General features: G+C 43.2%; 1 protein-coding gene across 5 annotated transcripts in view; it reads left to right on the top strand.

Moving 5' to 3' along the window:
• The window catches only part of PLPPR1 (phospholipid phosphatase related 1), a 641,182-nt gene that overhangs the window by 358,817 nt on the left and 258,462 nt on the right, over window positions 1-23,903 (top strand). The window contains exon 1 of one of the 5 annotated variants that reach the window (XM_030829860.2): window positions 15,895-16,281. The exons of the other annotated variants lie outside the window; for them this stretch is intronic. The gene's annotated coding sequence lies outside the window, so the exon portion shown is untranslated. Of the gene's footprint in view, window positions 1-15,894; window positions 16,282-23,903 lie in introns of those variants that run through there. 5 annotated transcript variants of the gene reach the window in all.

Raw genomic sequence — 23,903 nt, 5'->3', positions numbered from 1 at the left:
TGTGGCTCACGGGCCTAGTCGCTCCGCGGCATGCGGGATCCTCCCAGACCAGGGCTCGAACCCATGTTCCCTGCATTAGCAGGCAGACTCTCAACCACTGCACCACCAGGGAAGCCCCTCTTTTTTATTTTAAAAACCTATGAAGTATTATTATTATTTAATTAATTTATTTATTTATTTATTTTGGGCTGTGTTGGGTCTTCATTTCCGTGCAAGGGCTTTCTCTAGTTGCGGCGAGTGGGGGCCACTCTTCATCGCGGTGCGCGGGCCTCTCACTGTCGCGGCCTCTCTTGTTGTGGAGCACAAGCTCCAGACGCGCAGGCTCAGTAGTTGTGGCTCACAGGCCCAGTTGCTCCACAGCATGTGGGATCCTCCCAGACCAGGGCTTGAACCCGTGTCCCCTGCACTAGCAGGCAGACTCTCAACCACTGCGCCACCAGGGAAGCCACCAATTTCTTTTTAATTGCAGGGAAATATATTTCCTACAAAGGAACAGAAACTGGGTCTATAGCATACTTTTGAGGTTCCAGAAGCCAATGGAGTAATGCCTTTAAAATTCTTAGGAAAAATGATTTTGAACCCTTAAATAAGATAGTGTGGACAGTTTTATGTCAATAAATTTGAAATGTCAGTGAATTGAAATTTCACTATAAAAATTCAACTTACTAAAATTGACAAAATAAGAAGTAGAAAGTCTGAACTGTCCTTTTATTGGTTTCTTTAGCAGTAATGTTTGTTTTAGAAATGAATTACATTATCCTGTCTATGCACATAGCAGCTACACAGAGGGGACTATTCCTATGGAACCAAGTATGGTCCTATATGGTGAAAAATTCAAGGTCTTCTCCCTTACATTTCCTTTCAGACTATGTTTAAGAAACTTCCCCATTATGCTATAAAACCTGTGCATAAAGTGGTCATTAACCCCATCCTGCCCCCTCTCCTGCATAAATACATGCTGATTGCAATGTGGGCCCAGGCACAGTTATATAAACCTTGGCGGGAACAAGAGAGAGGAAGCATTCATCCAAATAAATACTCAGATGAGGTCTTATTCTTCCCATTTTCCACAGATTGACACTAAGGCAAAGTGGTGACTTTTAAAACATTATTACATAAAGAGATCATAGTGATATTTTATTTAAAACGAAGTAATTTATCATGCTCTATACTAACACTGTGTGTAAAATGTATTTTGCCTACATTTTTTAGACATTTGTAAGAATACTCCTTATTAAATTAATCAATATAATATTGTTGAAACTGAACAGGCAACTTACATACCCAACTTAGCAGGGCATGGGTTATAAAAGTTTACTGAGAAATAACTAAGTCAGCAGAAGGTCATCCTGGGATATATGTAATCCACGTTGGATGGCATGAGCCATGCTTCCCACTCTAAGTAGAAACTACTGTTTGGCCCTTTATTTTAGTGCTCATCTGACCACTATAGTCATACAAGTAATAGTAATAAATTACAAAATAATAAAGTATCAGCCAAAGCTTTGTATCTCTGAGAAACTGGTAGGCTTCCTATCTTTTCTATGGTGTGATCTTTCCATGTTTTGTTTTTCACTCAGGCAATCAAGAAACATTCAGAAAAGTTTGAGTCTCAGTTCCAGAAATTTTACTAATCCTTGTATCTAATATACGTCCTTCCTTCTATCTTCTATGATATTGGTGTTCTCTTTTCATTCGCATTTTGTTAACTTTTTTTTCCACAATAACTGTTCTTCGTTGGAAGGTGCCTCAACATGAATGCATAAATGTGTAACAAAATAATACAAATTGTGGCATTATGGGAGAAAATTTACAGTAAGATTCAACTAATTCCTTTTATTTATCCAGATTCTCCATTATATCCCATTGACCAAAACCCAATTTATTATTTTATAGGACTGCCATAACAAACTACCATAAACTGAATGGCTTAGAACAACAGAAATATATTGTCTCACAGTTCTGAGGCCAGAAGTCTGAAATCAAGGTTTCAGAACAGCCATAATACATTACCTCTGAAGGCACTAGGGAAGGATCTGTTTCAGGCTTCTCTCCTAACTCTGGTAGTTCCTTGGCTTATGGCAGCACATTTCCTGCCCTAAGAGAACACATGGTGTTCTCTCTGTGTGAGTGTCTCTGTGTCAAAATTTCCCCTTTGTATAAGGACATCAGTCATATTTAATTAGGGGCCCACCCTATTCTAGTATGACCTTATCTTAATTAATTATACCTGAAAGGATGCTATTTCCAAATAAGGTCGCATTCTGAGGTACTGGGGTTTGGGATTTCTACATATGAATTTTGGGCAACACAATTCAACACATAACAATAGGTTTCCACCTATTCTCCAAAAGAAGCATTCCATTAATATGTTAAATTGGAGCTAGTAGCCTCTAGAATGGAAAGCATAAATTTCAATATTTATTAAAACATAGGTAGGAAGAAATCTATTATTTCTCACAAAATAATACCCTGTCTTCTCATTGGCAACTCCTATAGTTCGTAGCGCAATCATTCAGGTGTCTGAAGAGAGGCCATAAGAAGTGGACACCACATCCATTGTTGCCTGTTGGGCTAGTTTGTTCCCCTTGAAGAATACACATGGCTGGTGGCCAGTAAGGAATTGTCTGTTGTTTTAATCTTTTATTTGCAGACATTTATGATAGATCATCCATGAACCAGTCATTCAAGTAGACTGGCCTTGAAGACTGACAGGAAGTACGAGTACACACACATTGAAATCGACAGGCAGACAGGCTGACAAATTCAGAACTGCCCCTATACAGCCTCCATCTATTCCACTGGAGCTGATCAGACTCCAGACTCACATCAGACTCCTTTGCAAAATGTCATTAAGTGTTTGTTTCTTCATTTTTATAAAGATCTTGCACAGGCAGTAGGGAAGTGAAATATGTCAGATACCTTAAAAGTGGTGATAGTCTCATTTTTCTGCTGAATTTCCCACTATGGAAAGGACTCAATTATTGGCAAAGAGCACTCTACTGAGGAGGTGCCCTGCTGCCCCTCACCCCCACCCCAATGAAGAATTCTAATGAGAGAAGCTGCAGGAGGCAGCAGTGCAACTGAATTTTCCAAACCAGTCCTCTCAAGCTAATACCAGTGGCCCTTTCTTCATTAGCAATCTGCAAACACATGGGGCCAACCCACCACAGATGACTTTCGTGAGGATCCAACACTGAGTCTGTTAGATGCTATGAAATGTGTGTGAAAGGGAAAGTCTATGCCTGCATGGGGCTTAACTTCAATAATAGTAATAATAGAATATACTATTTGCTAGACACTATGCTAGGTGCCAAACAGCTTATTGTATCCTTTCAACAGTCTTACAAAGAAAGCACTATTTTTATCACCATGTACAGATGAGCAAACCAAGCTAGGTGAATTGCAGTTATTAAGGAGTCTATGTTTTCTAGCACAATGCTCTTTCCATTCATCTACAGTACTTTATTGAGTTGGCTGCATTTGTTTCTACCTATGTAATGCCATCCACACTTAGGCTTGTGTGTGTGTGTATACATGCACAAGTGCTTCTAAGCTCTTTGGTCTGCATAGGAAAGCCTTCATTCACCCCCTCATTCACCTTACTGCCCCTGCTTCACAAGAGACTGTATCCCAAGGTATTACTGCTCATTTCTTATAGGTCCTAATGCCCCTCATATTTTCCTGGTGACTATAACATCATCCAGCTATCCACATGCACTAGCATGTGCCTTTGTGTGGTCTATGACCCCACATAAAGTTAGAGATCTCTGAGGAGTGACAGAGAAGCTCCACGTTAGAAGATGCACACTGGCTGCCTGGAGGTTGAATCCTGCTTGCAGATGTGACTTCTTGGCCAACACAGTGTTTCTTTGTTTGCGTTTTCAAAAAAGTTTTATTCAACTTAAAAAAAATCAGAGATTCCATGCAGAAACCTGATTAGTAGCTTCTCTTGAAAAATAAAGAACCATAATGTTTTGCCCCTTTCCTGCATGACAGCCATCAGCTGCCTCCTGTGGAAGGGCACACACTCTCTGGTCTACTCCAGACCCTTTCACTTAAAGGTCTGTATCTGCATCTGTACCCAGAATAGATTCTCAATGATTCTCATCGCCTACCTGACAGATGTTTTGAGTTTGCCCATTCCTGCTTCACTTGAATCATGACTACCATCATCTGGGGTGCTACTAGCAAGGCATCTGTTGAGAACTAAAACAGCCCTTTTCCATTCCTTTTGGGTGGTGAGGCTGCGAGTGACTTTTATTGGTAGCTTGGCAGTAGTGACTGCCCCCATCACTCACAACCAGCAAAACCCTGTGCTGCTAGCAGTCAAGGCAGAATCCAGCTCACCACTCCCTGTGGCTTCTTCACCCCTCAACTTCCTCAGGGTGTATATAACACAGAACTTTATGGGACTGTGGGAATCTGTGGGGACACCAGGAAATGTGATTGCTGCTTCAGAACCTTGAGGCATCTTTTTCGCTAGAATAAAGACTCAGGTCCTGTATATTTTTTTCCACCCACCTGCAAACCATCTGGTGAATGTCAACCCTTTCCCCCAAACTGAGGAGAGTCATGTGGAGAAAATAAGGGTTTATCCGTTTACCCTGGCAACATTTCAGTTCTGTGTACGAAGGTAGAGATCTTCCTCTTATATTTTGATTCAATAGATATTTATTGAATACCTTCCATGGATAAAGCACCGTGCTGTGCAGAGTAGCTGCTGCTCACGCTGCACGTTTGCAGAGCGCTGCTATGCATGATCTTATCTAATTCATGTATTAATCCAATAAGGTGTGTCTTTATTGTGCCTGTTTTACAGACAATGACCCTGAGGCTGAGAAGGAAATTACTCAATATCAGTGAGAAATAAAGAGCACAACCAAAATTTGAACTCAAGGTTTTGGGCTCTATTTCAACACAGTCCCTAGATTTGCTAATGTTATCTTAGGCCATACTAACTTAGAGAAAATGGTCTCACTGAAAAAAACCAACAGTGTTCCTTCGACTTCTTCAGTTTGTAATGGTGCATCAAATGAGGTCACAAGTATAAATGAAAAGACCTTCTTCTCTACCACATAGAGACAACCATTTTCCTATTTAATTCCGGCCGCTGGCCAGGGAAAATCATTACACTGGAAGAGGGAGACTCGACATCACAACTGCTCCTGCTGACCACCATCATTGGCACAGATGCTGATCTCTGTGACAAAACTGGTACATTGAGCCGACATTGCAGGTGCCATGGAAGTCCACTGCCCTCAATGCTGCTGACACTCATTAATGTAGGCATGAGGTGGCACAGCAGCCACTTGCCATGTGGGGGGAACTGGGACCACAGATGTGCCGAAGCAGGGCTACGTTTCCTGGTGCTCTGTGCACAGCCATGATATGCCGCTGTCTGGGGAGTGGGCACAGAGCTAAAAGTGATTTAGTTCAGTGAAGGTGGTGATGGGATGCTCCAGAGGCAAGAGTTCTTTTCTATCAGACCTAGTAACAAGCGGAGGAAAACAGTGGCAATAGTCCTCCTGCTGCTTCTACGTCCAGACCAGCACAATCCACATTTACTCTGACTCAGGCACTCCTATGCATGAGCAGAAGAAGACAGTAACATTTTTTTCCTGAGATGAGATACCCCTTAAGAATCAGGCATTTGCTGTGACATTTGATGACCTAATTCTAATAGGGAAGCACAGGTATTCATACGCCATTTATTCGCCCAACAAACATAAGCTAAGCATCTAATATATACATATATACATAACTCCTGTCTTCAGTTTGCTCACAGGTTATAAAGGGAGGCACAAATATGAATGTGTAATTACAATATAGTTTGAGAAGTGCTGGGCTAGAGGTAAAGTCAGGGTGCTCTGAGAACCCATAGGAGGAGGATTTTACTTCCTCCCTCCTACCCTGGGGGATTCGGAGGAGTTTTCTGGATGAGACAGTGTCTGAGCTGACACTTGAAGGACAAATTAGAGTTAGGCAGACACAACCATGACGGGGAAAGTCAGAACAGTATGTAAGAGGTACTGGGGGTGAGACACCTGACACACTTGGAAGGGTGGGGTGCTGAGAAGATTTGGGGGTGTTGTGAGTAATAAGATTTGGGGCTGATATGTATGAAGTCTTTGTCAAGATCATGAAGGACCTTGAACATCAGGCCAGGGAAAGCCATTGAGGAGTTAAACCAGTGAGTGACATGGTCAGATTGCCTTTTAGATCACTTCTGGATGCAGATTAAAAGGTGAACCTGGGGCAAGGAACAAACAAGAACATTCCTCTTTCTCTGGGAAGTTGATGCTTGTGAACTGAACAACTTTGGGAGCTGTGGGGCAGGAGGGAACTCCCACCAAGCCAGTCAGATCAGCCTGGCAGTCAGAGGGGTGACAGCTGTTCCACCTTCTTTCCCTGACTACCCCTGCAGTGCAGGAGCCTCTGGGATAGCAGGCAGCTTCATCCTGCCTTAGTGCCAAGGGACACCTGTCCGACCACGCAAAGCTGTGATTGGCACATGTACCCATCAGACCTGGGAGGAGCGAGGAGTCTCCAACACGACTGTCATCTTCTGGAACCTAGAGAAGCTGACAGTAAGGAGAGCTCAGAGCAGCCTTAGCTAGATATTGACAGCAGCGGTGGTTGTAGAGTAGGGCTGGGCCTGAGGCCAAATGAGTTGGCAGAGTCTGCCTGGCCTCTGCCTTACCCCACTCAGCTCCATCTGTCTAGCAGTGGATGTCAGCCTCGAAGAGTGCCAGCCTTGGAATCTGGTGACTCAGAAAAGGGGAAGAGGACACACAAGATATACGTTCATGGGTGGAAGGCTACCTAAAATGTTCAGAGCTAAAAGTCAGTCACAGTGTGGCCAGATATCCTTTAAACACTGTTCCCATCTTTTGCTTGCTTCCCCTCTTGTTTGTCATTATTCCTTAAAGAGATGCCATAATTCTTGTATCCATAAAGACATTTTCAGTGGGGCCAGGGAATGAAAATCTAATTTAAAATGCCTTAAACAAAAATGAATTATTGATTAAGTAACTGAAAAGTCCAGTGATACTTTAAGGCATGGCTAGGTTTAAGGATTCAAAAATGTGTAAAGGTCTCTCTCCTGGCATTCCTAGGCTTAAAAGTTTTTAAATGCTTAGAATCCCCAGTAAAAGGAGACATTTTCTTTCTTTCCTTTTTTAAGTCTTTATGGAATTTGTTACAATATTGTTTCTATTTTATGCTTTGCTTTTTGGCCGTGAGGCACGTGGGATCTTAACTCTACAACCAGGGATCGAACCCATACCCCCTGCATTGGAAGACAGAGTCTTAACCACTGGACCACCAGGGAAGTCCCGAGACATTTTCTTTCCTGTCAGCAAAAGTCCTGGATTTTAACCTAATTCTCCTGGTATGGACACCACAAGGCTAGGGCAATGGGAGATTCTGATTTAACTAGGTCGGGATTCTATGCCTATGCTTGGAAGTGGGGGAGGTTTTTCAACCCCAAACTCCACATGGATTAGTAATTGAAGAATGGTGGTTTCTTGGAAGAAATATGGATAGCATTGCTGGTCAAAGGGGGCATACTGCAAGGCAAAATAACAGATAGCCAACCTCTTTGAATCTTTGGTTTACCAAGCAATGTAGACTAAAGATGACTAATTCCGATGACGATTATCTGCAGATGCTATCGATGGTGATGTTAATTATCATTGGCATTTTGTGAAGATATTTGTATAGTGTGGTATATAGTTCAGTAATCTTTCCGAGTTTTCCTAGTCAGAAGAGTGGTTTAGGTACTTTGTTGGGTTAATGTATTGTTTACCAATTATGAGGGCTATAGGATGATCCAAGGACTAGGAGACATATTCTTCAAAAGTTTCATCAAGTGACTTTATGTCATGACTCATGTCTACATCAAAGTTAGATGGTTAAAATAAAATTTTCATGTGATTGTACTGTATTATTCCAGTAACACCTTAAGATTGTTTTGAACTAAGTCCTCAAGGCATTTCCTTTATTCCTTTCATGGAATTGTTATTTAACAAATACATTTGTAATTTAAAAGTAACATAAATACACAGTCAGAATATTAGGTATAATTTCCTCAGAGTACTATCTGGAATTCTTGACATCAAATTCTCTGATTACACTGGCACCAAATATTTAATTCATATTGGTTAAATAAAAGTAAGAGTGAATAAATGACTCTTACCTGGTATGTTACCCAGGTATACATCCAGGATGACATACCCAGGTATATACCCAAAAATGGAATTGCTGGACCATATGGTAATTGATATTTTTAATTTTATGAGGACTTGTCATACTATTTTCCATAGTGACTGCACCATTTTATATTCCCACCAATAGTGCACAAGAGTTCCAATTTCTCCACATCCTTACCAACAGTTGTTATTTTCTGTTTTTTTTTCTTTTTGATAATAGCCATTTTCGTGGGTGTGATGTGTGATTGTGTTTTGTTTTTTTCTTTTCCATGAAAATCACATTTTATTATCTGTTACTTCTTATTTTTATCATTGTGGTTTTGATTTGCATTGCCCAAATAATTAGTAATGTTGAGCATCTTTTCATGTGCATATTGGCATATGAAGTATTGGCACATGGGATGTTATATATCTTTCTTGGAGAAATGTCTATTCAAGTCCTTTGCCCATTTTTGAATTGGGTTGTTTTGTTGTTGTTGTTGAACTGTAGGAGTTCTTTATATGTCCTGAATATTAACCTCTTATCAGATATATGATTTGTAAATATTTTCTCCCATTTCATGGATTGCCCTTTGATTCTGTTGATAGTGTCCTTTGATGTACAGATTTTGTTTGCTGTAGTGCAGTTTATCTACTTTTTCTTTCGTTGCTTGTGCTTTTGGTGTCATATCCAAGAAATCATTGCTAAATCCAGTGTCTTGAAACTTTTCCTCTTTGCTTTCTGCTAAGAGTTTTATAATTTTAGATCTTATGTTTAAGTCTTTGATTCATTTTGAATTTATTTTATACATGGTATAAGGTAAGGGTCCAACCTTTGCATATGGCTATCCAGCTTTCCCAACACTATTTGTTGAAAAGACTCCCCTTCCCCATTGAGTAAGTAGTCTTGGTATCCTTTTTGAAAATCATTTGACCATACATGTGAGGATTTCTGGGCTCACTATTCTGTTCCATTAGCAATATGTCTGTCTTTATGCCAGTACCACACTGTTTTGATTACTATAGCTTGTAGTAGGTTTTGAAATCAGTAAGTATGGGACCTACAACTTTGTTCTTTTTCAAGGTTATTTTGGCTATTTCATGTCCCTTGAGACTCCATATGAATTTTAGGATGGATTTTTCTATATCTACAAAAAGACCACTGGGATTTTGATAGTGTTATGGCCTATATTGTGTCACCTAAAAATTCACATATTGAAATCCTGACCCCCAGTACCTCAGAATGTGACTGTATTTGGAGACTGGAGCTTAAAGGAGAAATTAAGTTAAAATGAGGTCATTAGGGTGGGCCCTAACCCAATACGACTGTTGTCCTTATAAGAAGAGGAAATTTGGACACAGACATGTACAGAGGGAAGACAATGTGAAGCCAAGGAGAAGATGGCCATCTACAAGCCAAGGATAACGGTATCTGAAGAAATAAACCCTGCCAACACCTTGATTTCCAAAACTGTGAGAAAAGAAATTTCTGTTGTTTTAACCACCCAGTCTGTGGCCCAATCAAACAGATAGGGATTGCACTGAACCTGTACATTGCTTTGGGGGGGGGTGAAATTTTTAGATAGGCTGAATTTCATAAGTTTGGGCTGACTGTGTGAAAATGCTCAGCCAGTGGCCAAATTTGTATAAGTTCAACTCGGTAGAGGCATTGCTCCTATACGGGGACCTGCATAAGAAGGTATTCTGTTTTATTGGGGTTGAGTTTATTGATCTTGGAGAGGCAGTTTTCTTAAGGTGCTAGTCATAATTAGAATATATTTACCTGCCCTATTTTCACAGGCAGGAATATTGTGCTCACACTATTATTTTTTTCCCCATTTTTCTTTAAAATATTCCTCTCATTAAGTTTCTAGGGCTGCACGAGTCAGTTTTAGGCTAAAAATAGTAGTTGCTGTTGCTGCCACTGTTCCATGTGGAAAACATAGCCAACTGCTTTACAGAAAAGGAAAAAAATAATTTTCTAGTGTATTCTTAAGATAGCGTAAAAGCCACACTGACAAGGAGCCCCTAAATTGCCAGCAGACTAAGGTTTCCTGCACCAATTTCATGGCTTTTATTATTTTCCTACCGGCAGAACAGAAAGTAGGATTCTTCAGGTTCCTTCTACCCAACACATTGCTTGTGAAGGGCAGAAAATGAAGAATTAGCCTCAAGGTTGGCAAACTATAGATTGTGGGCCAAATCAGCACACCACCTGTTTTGTAGAAAAAAGAAAAAAATTGGAATGCAGCCATTCTCATTCTCAGCACTGTCTATGGCTGCAGAGTTGAGTAGTGGCGACAGAGATATGGTCTGCAAAGCCTAAAATATATACTATCTGGTTCTTTACAGAATAAGTTTGTTGGCCCCTGAACTAGACTATGAATAAGTGATGACTGAGTAATTTATTCAGACCTGTCATTTTAAAGACGAGAAAAATGAAGACGCTAATATTATTGAGAGCAAAGGATTCCATGTTGGCAGCTTAGGACAGACTGAAGAAGAGAAACTGATGGACTCTGGCAGACTCACCTCTCCTGGATTGGGCCAGGGTCAGCAGACAGGAATTGCCAACAGTGGAATGTCTACAATATGTGAAGTACAAGGGAGGTAGAGTCATGATTCTAACAACTTCTGATGTGGGGGAGATAACAAGGATGGCACCAGGGGTAGAACCAGAGAGTAGGGGGATCAGTGATAAGTACCTGAGTCCCACCTGTGAGGACATGGAGAACTAGGTAGAATTTCCGGCAACAAAGGTACATAGATCCTGGGGGCTGAGCCATATGAGGTAGTAACTCAGAAGACAAATCATGGTATATAGGGGAATCCAGAAATCAGAGCTGATGAAGTAGTAACAAGCATTAGGTTCAATGTGGGTGAGATGAGTCCATAAATAAGAAAGGAAGTTCTTGAAATCTGTATCAGTCAGGGTCCCAGCGAGAAACATAGGGCACCCTCAAATAAAGATAATCTGAGGAGAGTAGCAGGACTAGTCTGTGTGACGGATAGAATGCGGCAGAAGTGATGGTGTGTTGCTTCTGAGGCAGGGTTGTCAGGGACTGCGGCTTATGTCTTGGGATCTTTCTCTCTCCCTGAGCACATTCTCAAGAAACTCTTACTGGGTTCATGAATACAAGAGAAAGGATCACTCTGATACCAATCACCTGGTGCCCCCATTCTTCTACACCTGGCTCAGGGGAGTTGTGAGCAGAGCTGAGACCTTTTCCAATTTAGTCTCCCCCCTCCCCAGCCACTCCCTGTCCCTAGATTCCCATCCGTGAAAACAGAACCGACTTCTTATTGGTTCCGTTCACTCAAGACAATAATGACAGGAGTGCTGGGGGTGAGATCCTGGGGGTGGTCCTTTTCACATTTTGAATGATTTCTTTTGAAGAGAAAGAGTTCTAAGCACTATTGCCTCAACTATTTCATCCTACTTAGGGCGAAAGTTAAATAAATTAGAACATTATTCTGGCTGGATTAAGTTGGCCAGAACGAAGCTATCCTTTGAATAATAATGCACTTTGAGCCAAAATGCATTCTCTTTCTGAACCAGAAAAACTAGGATGGGCTTGATGTATATGTTTCCAAGGGGATAAAAACTATCTCCAGAAAGCTGTTTTGCCTTTCTCATCCAACTTCCAGTTTTAGATAATCACATACACAAAACCTTAAAAAACTGTGTCTTTTGACTTCCTCATCTATGAAGAGTACCAAGTGTCACAGAACTTGGAAGTCTTTTTGCAAAGTCAACATTTTAGGCACAGAAATTTATTTTGGGCTGTGTATTTATGCATTCACTCCTTAAACATTTACTGAAGGTATACCACTTGCTTCCTTTCTTGAGGCATCAGGGGCATAAAAAAGAGTAAACCCCTGCCCTTGAATGGCTCAAACCAACCTAGGTGGTGGCAAGTCAGACATAAAAAAGGACTTGATGTGTTAAGAATGACAATAAGAGTACTTGGAAAGGGTTATGGGGATAGTTTTATGACAGTTTTTGATATACCTGGACACATTTTGATTCTTATAATAATCACTAGTTTAGCCCTTACAGTTGTGGCTTAACATTTTTAGTGAACCATATATGGAATTTTTACAAGAAGAAAAATTATAAATCTGTTTGTCTCAGGGTGGTATTTGAAAATGACCAAAATTATAGTTAGAATGCAATTCAAACACTGTGTCTTGTAATTATGAGACAATCTTCAGAGCACAACTTATGCACATACTGCATCACCATAGAGTTATTATATTATGTCAGCAATACCTAACCTAATGGAATTACTTTCATATGATTTTCTAAGAACTGAGATATCACTATAGCATTCAGAGTTTGGGAGAGTTTTAGGTTCAAACATTATATCTATTACTGGGTTTTATTAATTTTGAATTTTTTGTATTGATACTATATTCTGAACAGCTAGTTCTCTTAAAAATTTAATAGCTAGCTCTCCAAAAAATTTCATACATAGCCAGGCCACAATACTAGGTTATTTTGCTGATATAGGAGGTGAGGCCATTAGACCTGTTTGTTTGTTGGTGGAGAGAGGTGCAAAGTTTAGGAGTTGTCCACTAGGTAGGGGGATGAATGCTAAGTCTGAAATCTGAACTTAAGGAGCATTGAAAATACCTGCAGCCTTTGATATTCTTACCATTAATTTCTTTCAAAACCATCTGAGCCACAACTACTGAGCCCATGTGCCACAACTACTGAAGCCTGCATGCCTAGAGCCCATGCTCCACAACAAGAGAAGCCACCACAATGAGAAGCCCGCGCACCGCAACGAAGAGTAGCCCCCACTCACCACAACTAGAGAAAGCCCACACGCATCAACGAAGACCCAATGCAGCCAAAAATAAATAAATAAAATTTAAAAACAAAACAAAACCATCTGCAGATGTGTGCATATTAACTGGCTCCGGGCATTCTATTACCTAGGAGGAGTAACACATTAGATGGCTAAAATTAGAAGGAAAGCAAAAAAAAAAAAAGGTGAAAACACACAGCCTGGTGAGCCAATGTCCCTGGGGCTTTATAGCAAGAGACGCTGAGTGCCAGGCAGGAGGGGTCCTTAATCCCTGTGAGGTGTGAGTGGCAAAAAGTGCTGGGGGGGCGTGTGTTACTGCAAACACTTGCCGTCTCCCACTTGCCTCTGGTCCTGAGTGTGGAGGGTGAGAGTTGGGCTTATTCACCATTCACACTGCCACACAGCTTTATAGCATGCTTTTCATTTCATGGATTTGAATACATCAGTGATCAGGGTGATGTGTGAGGGGCCACGGACGAAGCCACAAGGAAAATTGGAAGGCATCTGGGTTTCATCTGTTTTATTTGTTTAAGCTTAGGAAAAAGGGGAAAAGATCGTAATAATGAAAATGTTAACAACCAAATTAATAAAAGTTACAGAGAGTTGCTATGCAATAGGCACTGTGATAAGTGTTTTATGTACATCATCTTATTTAGTGTCCCTGGTGCTTCCCCCACTCTCCACAAGCAGTAAAAATCGCTTCCTGAAGTGCAGTTCACCCTCTTATAGCGGCACCATAAAGGGATTCCACCTAATTTGCAATTCCAAATTTATAAAGTCTCCTTGACCTTGTTGGTGATGATAGTGTCCCTGGGCATCGAGGGGAGTGGCGTGCCTTTCCTCCTTACCCAAGGCCGGGCTCAGACAGAGGAGAGAGTGCTTCTTGGCCAGGTAGCCCTGGACAGTTACCGTTGTTGGAGGAAGAGCCTCAGTACTGTCTTACTGACAGAGCCACAGAGTTGAGACCTGCACTCACCCCCACCCCACCTCTCTGTTCCAGGTCCACCACTTCTTGGATTCAGAGCCCTCGCTCATCTCAGGCTTACACAATGCCAGGGCAAGGAGAATGGCTTTCTGCCTCAAGGCCCTGCCTACACCAACACCCTGAAATTCCAGTGAATGCTATTCACTGTTCTGAAGGGAAAGTGGTAACAAGCTGATCTGTCTTGGATGCCTTCCAAGAAGCTTGGTGCCCAAGGGAAGGCCTGAGATAAAAACAGGCATGGAAGTAGGAGCCCCAAGAACTGTGAGTGCTTCACTCTAGGGACTCTGCTGTTTTTCAGAAGAACCTGATCTCCCCTACCTGGTAGACACTCAGACTCACTGTTCTTCAAGCAAAGAGATGCTGCAATTCTACTCCTTTCAAGGAGCTGTGGAGAGAAGGAACCAACCACTAACAGGGCACTTGCACTTTTTAAACCTTCCCCTTTCTCATCCTTATTTTCCTTCCTTTTTCTATGTCTTTTCTCCTAAACTTTGCTTTTGTTGGTGGTATTTAGACACACTGTTTTCTCTCCTCTGGGTGTGCTCTAGGGTTTTATCTAATTGTCCTGCTGTTCTAGTGTCACTTGGCATTATTATTGGGAAGATGAATGGGATAGGAGTCAGAGTTCAGCAGGAAGGCATCTGCTCGTCTGCAGTACATAGTGGAAATGCTCAGAGGTGAACTTTAATGAAAGCTTGGAAAAGATTTGCACAGAGTAGGCTGTCTTATATCCCACCAATGCTGGGGTGACCAAAAGGTAGTCCTTTTCTGGAGGGACCAAAACTGAACAAACAGGAGGTAATAATATCTTTACAGGGAGTTCCCTGCTTGGGATGGCTTTTCTTATGTAGGAGACAAAATGGGGTGGGGGGGAAGACAGGGTGGTCAAACACGGAGGAGGTTGAAAACGGAAGCTCTTGAATGTGTCCTAACCACTGGCTTGTTTTTTGCTCATAGAACAATCTCACCAAAAAGAGTTTCCACTTCACTCGCAAAGCCTCTCACCCAGCAAAGCCTCTCAGGCAGCATCTCCCCTGGCCTCAGGTTACTGCGCCATCGCCATAGCGGGCTCAGGTTCTCTTACTGGACTTTCTTCGCCTTGACAGTTCTTCCACTTTACCAAGTAGCCAGAATCCCCACTTGCGAACGATTGCTTTGGCGCTTTGGCATTCGAGGCAAGGGGGACAATGGCTCTATTGTTCTTTTGGCCTTCTTGAATAGAGCAAATGTCTCTTCCATCTAACCCTGTCACCAAAGGAGACTGAGTCTGGAGCCCTCCAAGACTCACCTTCCTTCCACTTCCGCTTTGTTCTTGGAAGAGGGTTTCGTGGGCACCTCCCCACCCTCGCCCCAGCAAACCTGTTTTGGGACCCGAGGAGACAGTTGCCTCTTTCTGCTCTTCACAGAGTGGAAGTTGGGAGAGGGAAAAAAGAAGCGCGGATCAGGAAACTGGTTTTAGTTCAGATTCGACCTGCTGCCTGTGGTTCCTCCTGGACTACTAGGGACACGCACCCGGGTGCCCCGCAGCGCAGAGGCCACAGAGCGGTTCACGGGAGCCCCGGCCAAGCACTAAAAATTCACGGAGAAGGAGAGCCAGGCGTTGCGAGGGCTCGGAGCTGAAACTGTCTCCAAGGATGGGTCGGGATCCCGCCACCGGCTTCCGGCACCGCGGGCGCCAGGGAGTCCCCACGCAGGGCGCACCTTTGCGGTTGGGTTTCCCAGCTGCCTTCCGGGAACCCCGCCGAGCCCCCTGCGGCTGCGGGGGGCAGAGCCTAGCTCGCCTCCAACCGAAGCTCTCCTCACCCTGCCTGCGCTCGGGAGTGAGCGCTCAGGGTCCCCCTCTGAGCATGCGCAGCCCGGCGCCCTCCCCCTCCTCTCTCGCGCCCCCTCCGCCCCCCTCGCCCGCCAGCCTTTTGCTCCTTCCTTTCATTAAACAAACAGGAGATCCTGAAACCTGGACCCTGTGCTAGCTGCAGCTCAAGGAGCAGGCGGAGGAGGAGGCAGAGAGCGGGATGGGCGCTGAGGGGGATCCGTGATCCCGCGCTCCCCGCCCCACGCGCGCGCGCACACACACACACACTCTCTCGCTCTCACACACACACACACACACACACACTCGCACAAACACACGCGTACACGCCCGCGCCGCGCGCTCGCCGGTTGGATCTCCCACGCAGGCGGAATGCAGCAGAGCCCGGGGAGCGGGTCTCCGACCGCTGCTTGAATGCACCTCGCTGCCGGGAGCCGGACGGCCCAGTAGGGCGCACGGGAGGAGGGTCCGCCGAGAGAGGTGAGTGGAGCGCCCGCAACCGCGGGCAGCTCCGGGACGCCGGGGCGGCCGGGTCAGGTTCCCCGCTGGAAGCTGCGGCGCAGGTGGCTCAAACCCAGCTTGCGGGCATTAAGGTGCAGATGAAGGCGGCGCAGGGGCGGTGCAGGGGAAGAGGGCGATCCCAGTAAGGGTCTTCTCCTGCGAGGTGTCAGATTGACCCAGCGGAAAGCTACACCCTCCCTGCACGTAAACTTTCCTCCCCTGTCATTTGGGAAACGTGGAGACAAAGGGGGCGTGGAAGCTCCCTCCGTCCCGTTCCACTCTCCTGGCTGCGTTACAGGCTGCGCCGGGAGCCGGCGTGCGGGCGGGGGCGCCCTGCAGGTGGCTGGGGCCAAGTCCTCCCGCCCGGGCGGGGGTAGGGATTTCTCAGCCTCAGGCGTGGGCACCTGTCATCCTTTCCTCCTCCCCCACCCCGCAGCCTGGGCGCCTCGTAGTTTGGGGGGGGCGGGTGTCGCCTGGAGAATTGGAGGGGCAGCCTCTGGCTTTCTCATTCAGCACCAGTGCCACGGGAGCCGGGGGGAGTCTCGGGCCAGTGCGGGGATGAGTGATGAGTTACTAAAAGGCTTTGCCATAATCACCTTCTGGAAACGCTGGGCGCCGGGTTCTCTCCTCCCCCGGGAAGGTGCTGTCTTCACGCACACCTAGGTGGCAGCCTTGGGAGCTGGGCTGGGCTGCTGTGGCGTGGCTGGGGCTTTATTTTTGCCCCGGGGTTTTATGACACAAACATGTGGAATATGTGGAGGATTCTGGGTTATTTTTCTTTGTGGGGATACCGTATTCCCTTTTAACCTCTTTCGTGGGAGAGATTCTCTGCAGCCTGGTATCTAGTTGGTGGACAGGCACCGTTCTGAATCTCTCTTCGGTCCCAGGGAAGAGGTCCCGAGAAAAGGATTCCCTAAAATGCCAGTTGCATTGGGGTGGGGTCTCAGAGTGCGGAGCGCCTGCTGGCACCTGGGAACCGCCTCAAATCTAATGGTCCTTTGAAACAGCAGAGCCTGGTCAGTGTGTGAGGAGTCCAGGACTGGGACAAAGGGGATTGGAAGAGGGCCAGATGATGGCTGTTGAGGAGAGGAGCCACTAGAGGCCAATTGAGGCGAGAAGAGGTCGAGCGGGAAGCAAGGTACCCTTGCAACCTTCACTGAATTCCTCTACCCCTTCTCTTACTTCTCCTGTGTTTGGTGGCTTTTATTCATCGGGTGGGACTCTAATTTGGAGATTTCTGGAACGTCACATCTGGAGAATAGAAGGCTTGACTATTCCTGAGCTAACCTTGAGCAAATTAGTTCTGTAAGTCTAGGAAATACCATGTTCAATTCTGTTTTGGCGTTTTATTCACACCTGGAAGGTGGGGTAGGCAGACAGGTATATTTGGGGGGTGGGTGGGTTCTGTACCTTAGGAGGCTTGAATTTGTAAGAGACGTGTGTGTGGGGAGCCTGGAAGCCAAGTTGATGCTGACAGAAGGAAACACTAGAAGCTCAGATCCAGTACTTGTGACTATGGGTTGCCAGAGAGTATTCTCTTCACTTTAAGATGACTTGCAGAGTCTGGGGACCTTTTTTAATTTTAAACATTTTGTAACTTCTTTTAAGTGGGAGAAAGCATGATATACATGAGGCTAATTAAGAAAGTTCACTTATGAGAGAGACCTTGACTCGTAAGTCAACATTGCCAAAGGTGAAGAAGTTATTGAGAAAAGAAAAAAAAAAAAAAAAGAGGGGAATTGGAAAGGGTTGCATATTATTAAAACAGCTTCACTTTTAAAAATTTTAAAAAGCATTCAGTAAGATGGAAATCTGAAGTTTTTTTTTTCTTTTTTCAAACAACTGGTGAAGTGAAGACCTTTCCAGAAATATTTTCAAGTTGAAATTGGCCTAGTGGGGGTTTAAATATAATTGTCAGCATATGTCCCTTTTTATTGCATGGTGAATATTCACATCATTTTCAATGCAAATCTTGGCAAGAAAAGATTAAGATTTTTTTTTTTTGCTTTTTACTAGAGCTCTATTTTCTTTCTTTATGATGTATTTCCTCTTCCTACATCTGCAAGTTCAATTCATTTTGATTATATTCAGAGTCTATTTTCAAGTTTTTATTGACCACCTATCCCATATTTAGCATTGAAGTTCATATAATAATGTATAACATCGGTCTGGCCCCTAAAGTGATTATAATCTAGATGTCAATACAGAATTAACACATATGAAATAACTAGAGAGTAAGATAGGTTTGTACTGTCCTGTGAGCTCTTAACATGCATGGCATATACTCCATTCTCCCTCCTGGCCTTTTCTCAACATTCAGAAAACACACATCAGCACTTACTATGTGCTGGAGTCTGGAGAAAGAAAAACACGAGGAAGTAAAAAATAGTCCGCGCTTTCAAGGATGAGGAAACAGGTATTTAGCTAACTATGATGCAATCTGATTAACTGTTATAGTTGTAGGGTAAATCAAGTGCAAATAGTAGACATGCAAGTGATTTTTTTTCTTCCCCTATGGGATTTGACCAGACGGTCTTTGAGATATTTTTGAAAAATGAATAGTTTTTACCAGGTAGGGAAGGATAGAAAGGACATTCCAACAGAGGAAACGTGAGTGTGCCTAATGAGTTAGGGTAACTATGAGCCGTCCCATGTGGCTAGAGCACAGGGTACTAGAGTGTGGATACAGAAATGAACAGCAGCTAGGTGACACTAATTAACAACAAATGCTGTGGAGTGTTTGGATAGGGATATGCCCAAGATGCTATGGAAACACAAAGGGAGGGCATCCACCTAAAGGAGATTAAGAAGATCAAGAAGGTTTCTTAGGGTGGTTGAGGTGACCTAAGTCTTGAAAGACAAGAAGAGAAGGGCTTTCCAGGCAGAAAAAAAGCTATCTGAGAACTGGAAGTTGTTCTGTGTGGCTGAAGTGAGAGATGTGAGTTCTTAGCTCTGTGGAGTAGCAAACCATCAGGCCAGAGAAATAAGCAGAGATCAACTGTGAATGGAAATATCCCAAGCAAAGGAGCTTCAGTTTTATCTGAAAGGCTGGGAAAGAGTTTGCAGGTTGGGAGAGTTTGAGACATAATCAGATTTGCATCAGAGAAAGATAGCTGTGACCACAGTGTGGAGGATGGATTGGAGGCGGTGAGACTGGAGGCAAGGAGCTTATTGTGGAAATACAGGCGTGAAGTGATGAGGATGGTGGCAGTGGGGGTGGAGAGGAGAAGATATGTCCGGGAAACAAGTGAGAAAGTCAACCTTGCTAATCTAAGAGGCCTCCTCTGTGTGTTCCCATACTACCCTCTGCTTTTCTAGAATTCACTTGCGTAGCTCTCTTTCCTGTGTTTGGAAGGAAAGACATTCACAGCTGCATCTCCAGCATTCATTACAGGCTTGGTACAGAATAGGGACTCAATAAATATTTGTGGAATGAATGATTAAATTAATGAACGAGGAAACCCAGTCATGAAGCAATGATTCCTGCATTAGAACAGTAGAAGCTAAATCATGGCTTCCATTTCTCCAAGGTGATCAGCATTTGGGAGATCAGTGACAAAATGACCCAGGAAAACTGCCTTTATGAAAAACTGTCCTGTGAAGTGCCAATAAGAAAGCAACCTTGTGACATCACATTTTTTATATCTAAACATTATATTATTGGCTCATCTTGGTAGCAACAGCATTTAGCACAGTTCCTGATTCATAGTAAGCTGGAAGTAAATGTGAATTCTCTTTTTCTCCCCCTTTACTTGTCAGAATGTCCTGATTTTATGTGCTTTGCTCAAACTTTTAAGATAATCTGGGACCCGGGAGTTTGGAAGCCACAGTGTCTCATTTAAAGAGCTCGTAGCATCTTGGCATCCTGGGATAAGGGCCAGACCACCCGTGTTCCCATCTTCAAACACACAGCCCTGGGAACTGGGTCCCTTACTGAGCCAAACCTGAGTGTATTGAGTTCCAATCTTTTTTTTTTTTTTTGTCAGTGCAAAAAATAAATTTTTTGTTGTTTCTTAATTTGTTTGGAAGTGGAAAATCTTAAATGTACAGCTTCAGCTTGTTGAGTTGCCATCTTAAAATCCCAATAAGAGATTTCAGAATAGTTAAAACGTGAGAATTTGTTTCAGGTTGACTCCAGGGGTGAAAGAGGGGTACCAAAGATAGCACTTTGGGTTTGAACTTTGGTAGCTGGATGAAGGGTGGCAGAGGAATGAGGAGAGAGGTTAGCTCAGAAAAGTGAAAGGCTCAATGCTGTTTTGTGGGGAACTGATTTTGGGGTAACACTGGAACATCCTGGAAAGCACATAGTACAGATTCCAGCATGATTTACTGATTTCACAGTAAATACCAACTACTGTTTTGATTAAGGGAGAGGATGGGGAGCAGGGGACCATAGAGCCAAAGACTAAGTCTCAGCATTTAGCAAAATATAGGGGTTAAGGAGAGAAACAGGTACCGTAGGATACTCAGGCAATATGGGAAGGAACTGGAGTGGAAGTAAAGGCCTCAGAGAATCACGAGAAGGAGTGGTCAGACTTCACAGAAGCAATCCTACCTATGTGCCAGGCCTTGTGTGAGTGCCTACATGTGGAATCTCATTTAATCCCCACACCACCTGCAGTTCTCTTCTCCATTTGACAGCCAAGGCAGCCCAGACAGAGAGATTCCAATAGCTTGTCCAAAATTACCAGACCGGGAAGTGGCAGAACCAGGTCACCAAGCCCATTTTAATAATCCTACAAACTCCTTCTCCACATCCAAGGTATAAATTACCAGGATGATTTTAAGCGCAGAGAGGTTGAAAAGATTGAAAGTAGGGAACTGGAAAAAAAAAAGGCAATGAAATGGAGTTTCCTGGTGACCATCGAGAAAGCAGTTTTAGTACAGCACATGCTCAGAAGCCGTATCTCAGGGAATTCAGTGGGGAACGGGAGGTACGAAGATCCAGGCAAGATGTACCTGTCAGTCATTTATGAAGTCGGGTGGGGGAAGGAGTTAGGATACCATAGGGGCAAGGAACAGCGAGCCTCAAATGCAGTTTTTATCAATGGGGAGCAGATGGGTAGAGCTGGTGTCTGAGGAGAAAACGTGTGGGAAATGAGAGCAGGAGAGAAGAGATGGAGGAGAAAGGATGCCTCTCTCCAAGAGCATGGAAAGATGGATTCATGCTCTTCTCCCCCAGAACTAAATGACGGAGGTGCTTACCAAAGCACAGAGAGTTCAGATCTTTGAGAGTCCTGGAAACATAAGGAGCCTCTGAGTGCGGCACGCTAAGGTGTCACTGGGACGTGTAGATGATGAACCTTGTTTATGTAGCACAGTGGCCAAGGGTGCAGACTCTGGGGCTAGGTAGGTTCTATTTGAATTTTGGCTCTGCTGCTTATCAACTATGCAACTTTGGGCACACAGTTTACTTCTCTGTGCCTCAAATTACTCTTGCTCTTAAGACGGAGATAACCATCTTAACACATCACATAGAATTGTGGGGATTATATGAGTTAACATTTGTAAATCTTGGCACAGAGTAAGTGCTCAATAAATGGTAGGTATTATGTGTGACAACAGTCAGGTTAAAAATAAAATTTTGACTTTATTTTCAGGACTCTAGAGATTGTGTGCCTCAGTGTTTGTTTAAAAAATTATTTTGGTTGGTTAATAAACAGCTGGCTCTAATCCTGTTTTCCTAAGTGCAGGAATTAAATCAACCGACACAAACATGGCAGGGGCAGACCAACTCCACCGTCATAAGCCTAGGTGTGTCTGCCTATAACATTTGCCTAGTTGCCTCCTCCTTGTGCCTGTCTGGGAAGATGAAAGTTTGCTTGCCTTAGGCTGGTCCTCTCATTCTTCAGCCTCAGTTCATCACACAACAGGTGCTTAGCTGTTTAGCAAGTTGTTTTCAGGGAAGTGACTACATGTATTAATTACAGCACTGCTTTGGTACTGGGGGATGTAAACTCTAAATATCTCAAATGTGAGGTTTGCATCATTCTTTGGGAGTTAAAAGTCTTTCTCCTTCTTAGAAAAGTTTGTACTGTGTTCTAAAATAGAACCCCCAGTGGATATGGAAGCCCCATCATCTAGCTAGTTGGCAACAGGTCAGTGACTAGAGCTTAGGTTTGAACATAACCCAGTGCTTTTTGCATTACACTCTGCCAAATACTTTTATTATTGCTCTGTAATCAAAGACTGATTTTTGTGTGCTTGTTTCATCCATCCTATTTATGTTTCAGCCAGATTAAATTTATTACATTTCCCCAACTGAGATTTTTCTTTCTCACCTTTTGGTCTTTGGCCATGCTATTCTCTCTTTCTGGAATTTCCTCCTTGCCTTCCCCTGCCTAACTCCTTTGGTCCTTTAGGTCAAAGTCACTTCCTAGGGAACGTAGTCCTGACCTTTGGGCAGTAAGTAGGGTTGGCGTCCCTTTCTATGTATTTCTATTGTCCTCAACTTTGTATTTTCAGCACCTTTCATAGTGCTTGTCACATAGCAATTGATTGGATTGATTGTAATTCATTTTTGGATTGAATGACTGACAGTGAATGAATCTTGTCCTCTCGAGTCATTGCTGATGCCCCAGTCATGCAGCTTCACGTTATAGAAAATCATAGAATTTTCAAGTTCAGAAGTTCACTGGAAATTTTTTAATCAGACTTTTAAGTGAAACAAGATGAGGAGACTGAGAACCAGAGAGGTTCAGTGACTCGCCTGAGCTAAGTAGTGTGAGAACCAAGACCAGAACCCCAGCTCCTGATTTCAGATGCAGCGTCTACCCAGGGCCTAGATCAGGGTGAGCTGAGGGAGGCAGAGTCATGTAATTGCAGGGTTGCTTTCCGTCTTTATTTAAAATTTTGAGGTTTTATTCATCATGGATTTTTTGCATTAATTTAAATTTCTTAAATATTGCATTAAAATATTGTTTATCTTGATGACTGAGTTTTTGGTCACCCCTTTAAATTTTGTGCCCAATGTAAGTACCTTTCTGGCCTCACCTTAGTCCTGGCTCCGTTATTTCCACTTCCTAGCCTTCATCATTGGTGTAAGAATGCAGTTACACTGTGGAAGGCAAGGGCCCTAACTGAAAATATCAAAGGAAACAACATTTAACATGGTGGTATGAGCTGTTAATAAATGTTTCATGACCTGGCTGATCTGCTAATTAGTAAATGTTACATTCACAACATAAAAGCAAGACCAAAAGGAAAAAATAAAAGTTGAAAAAAGCTCTTGAAAGAAGCTCTGTCATCTATCTATCTGTCTATCTATCTATCTATCTATCTATCTGTCTACCTCAGGACCAAGGGACAATGTAGAGATTGTCTTCATTTATAAGTTTATGTATGTGGTTGTTTATATATGTCTATATTTTTGATTTTTTTGAAGACACAAAATGGAAAAAGGAGAAAATTATTCTACTCATCAACTTGGTGGGTCTTGGCTTGTGGCACTGCTGTCCTATTTTGAAGATTTGAAGTCAGACGGTAAAAAAAATTGGCCATTTCTGCCCCAAAACTAAGAAAGGAAGGAAAAGAAACATTAATGGAAAGGAGAAAAAGAGATAAAGAGAGGAAATTTTGAGGGAATATCTACTAAGTACCAT

This window comes from Globicephala melas, chromosome 6, assembly GCF_963455315.2.
Source record: "Globicephala melas chromosome 6, mGloMel1.2, whole genome shotgun sequence".
Classification (NCBI taxonomy): domain Eukaryota; kingdom Metazoa; phylum Chordata; class Mammalia; order Artiodactyla; family Delphinidae; genus Globicephala; species Globicephala melas.
Note: the sequence above shows the minus strand (reverse complement) of the source record. Positions and strands in the feature narration are given on the sequence as shown.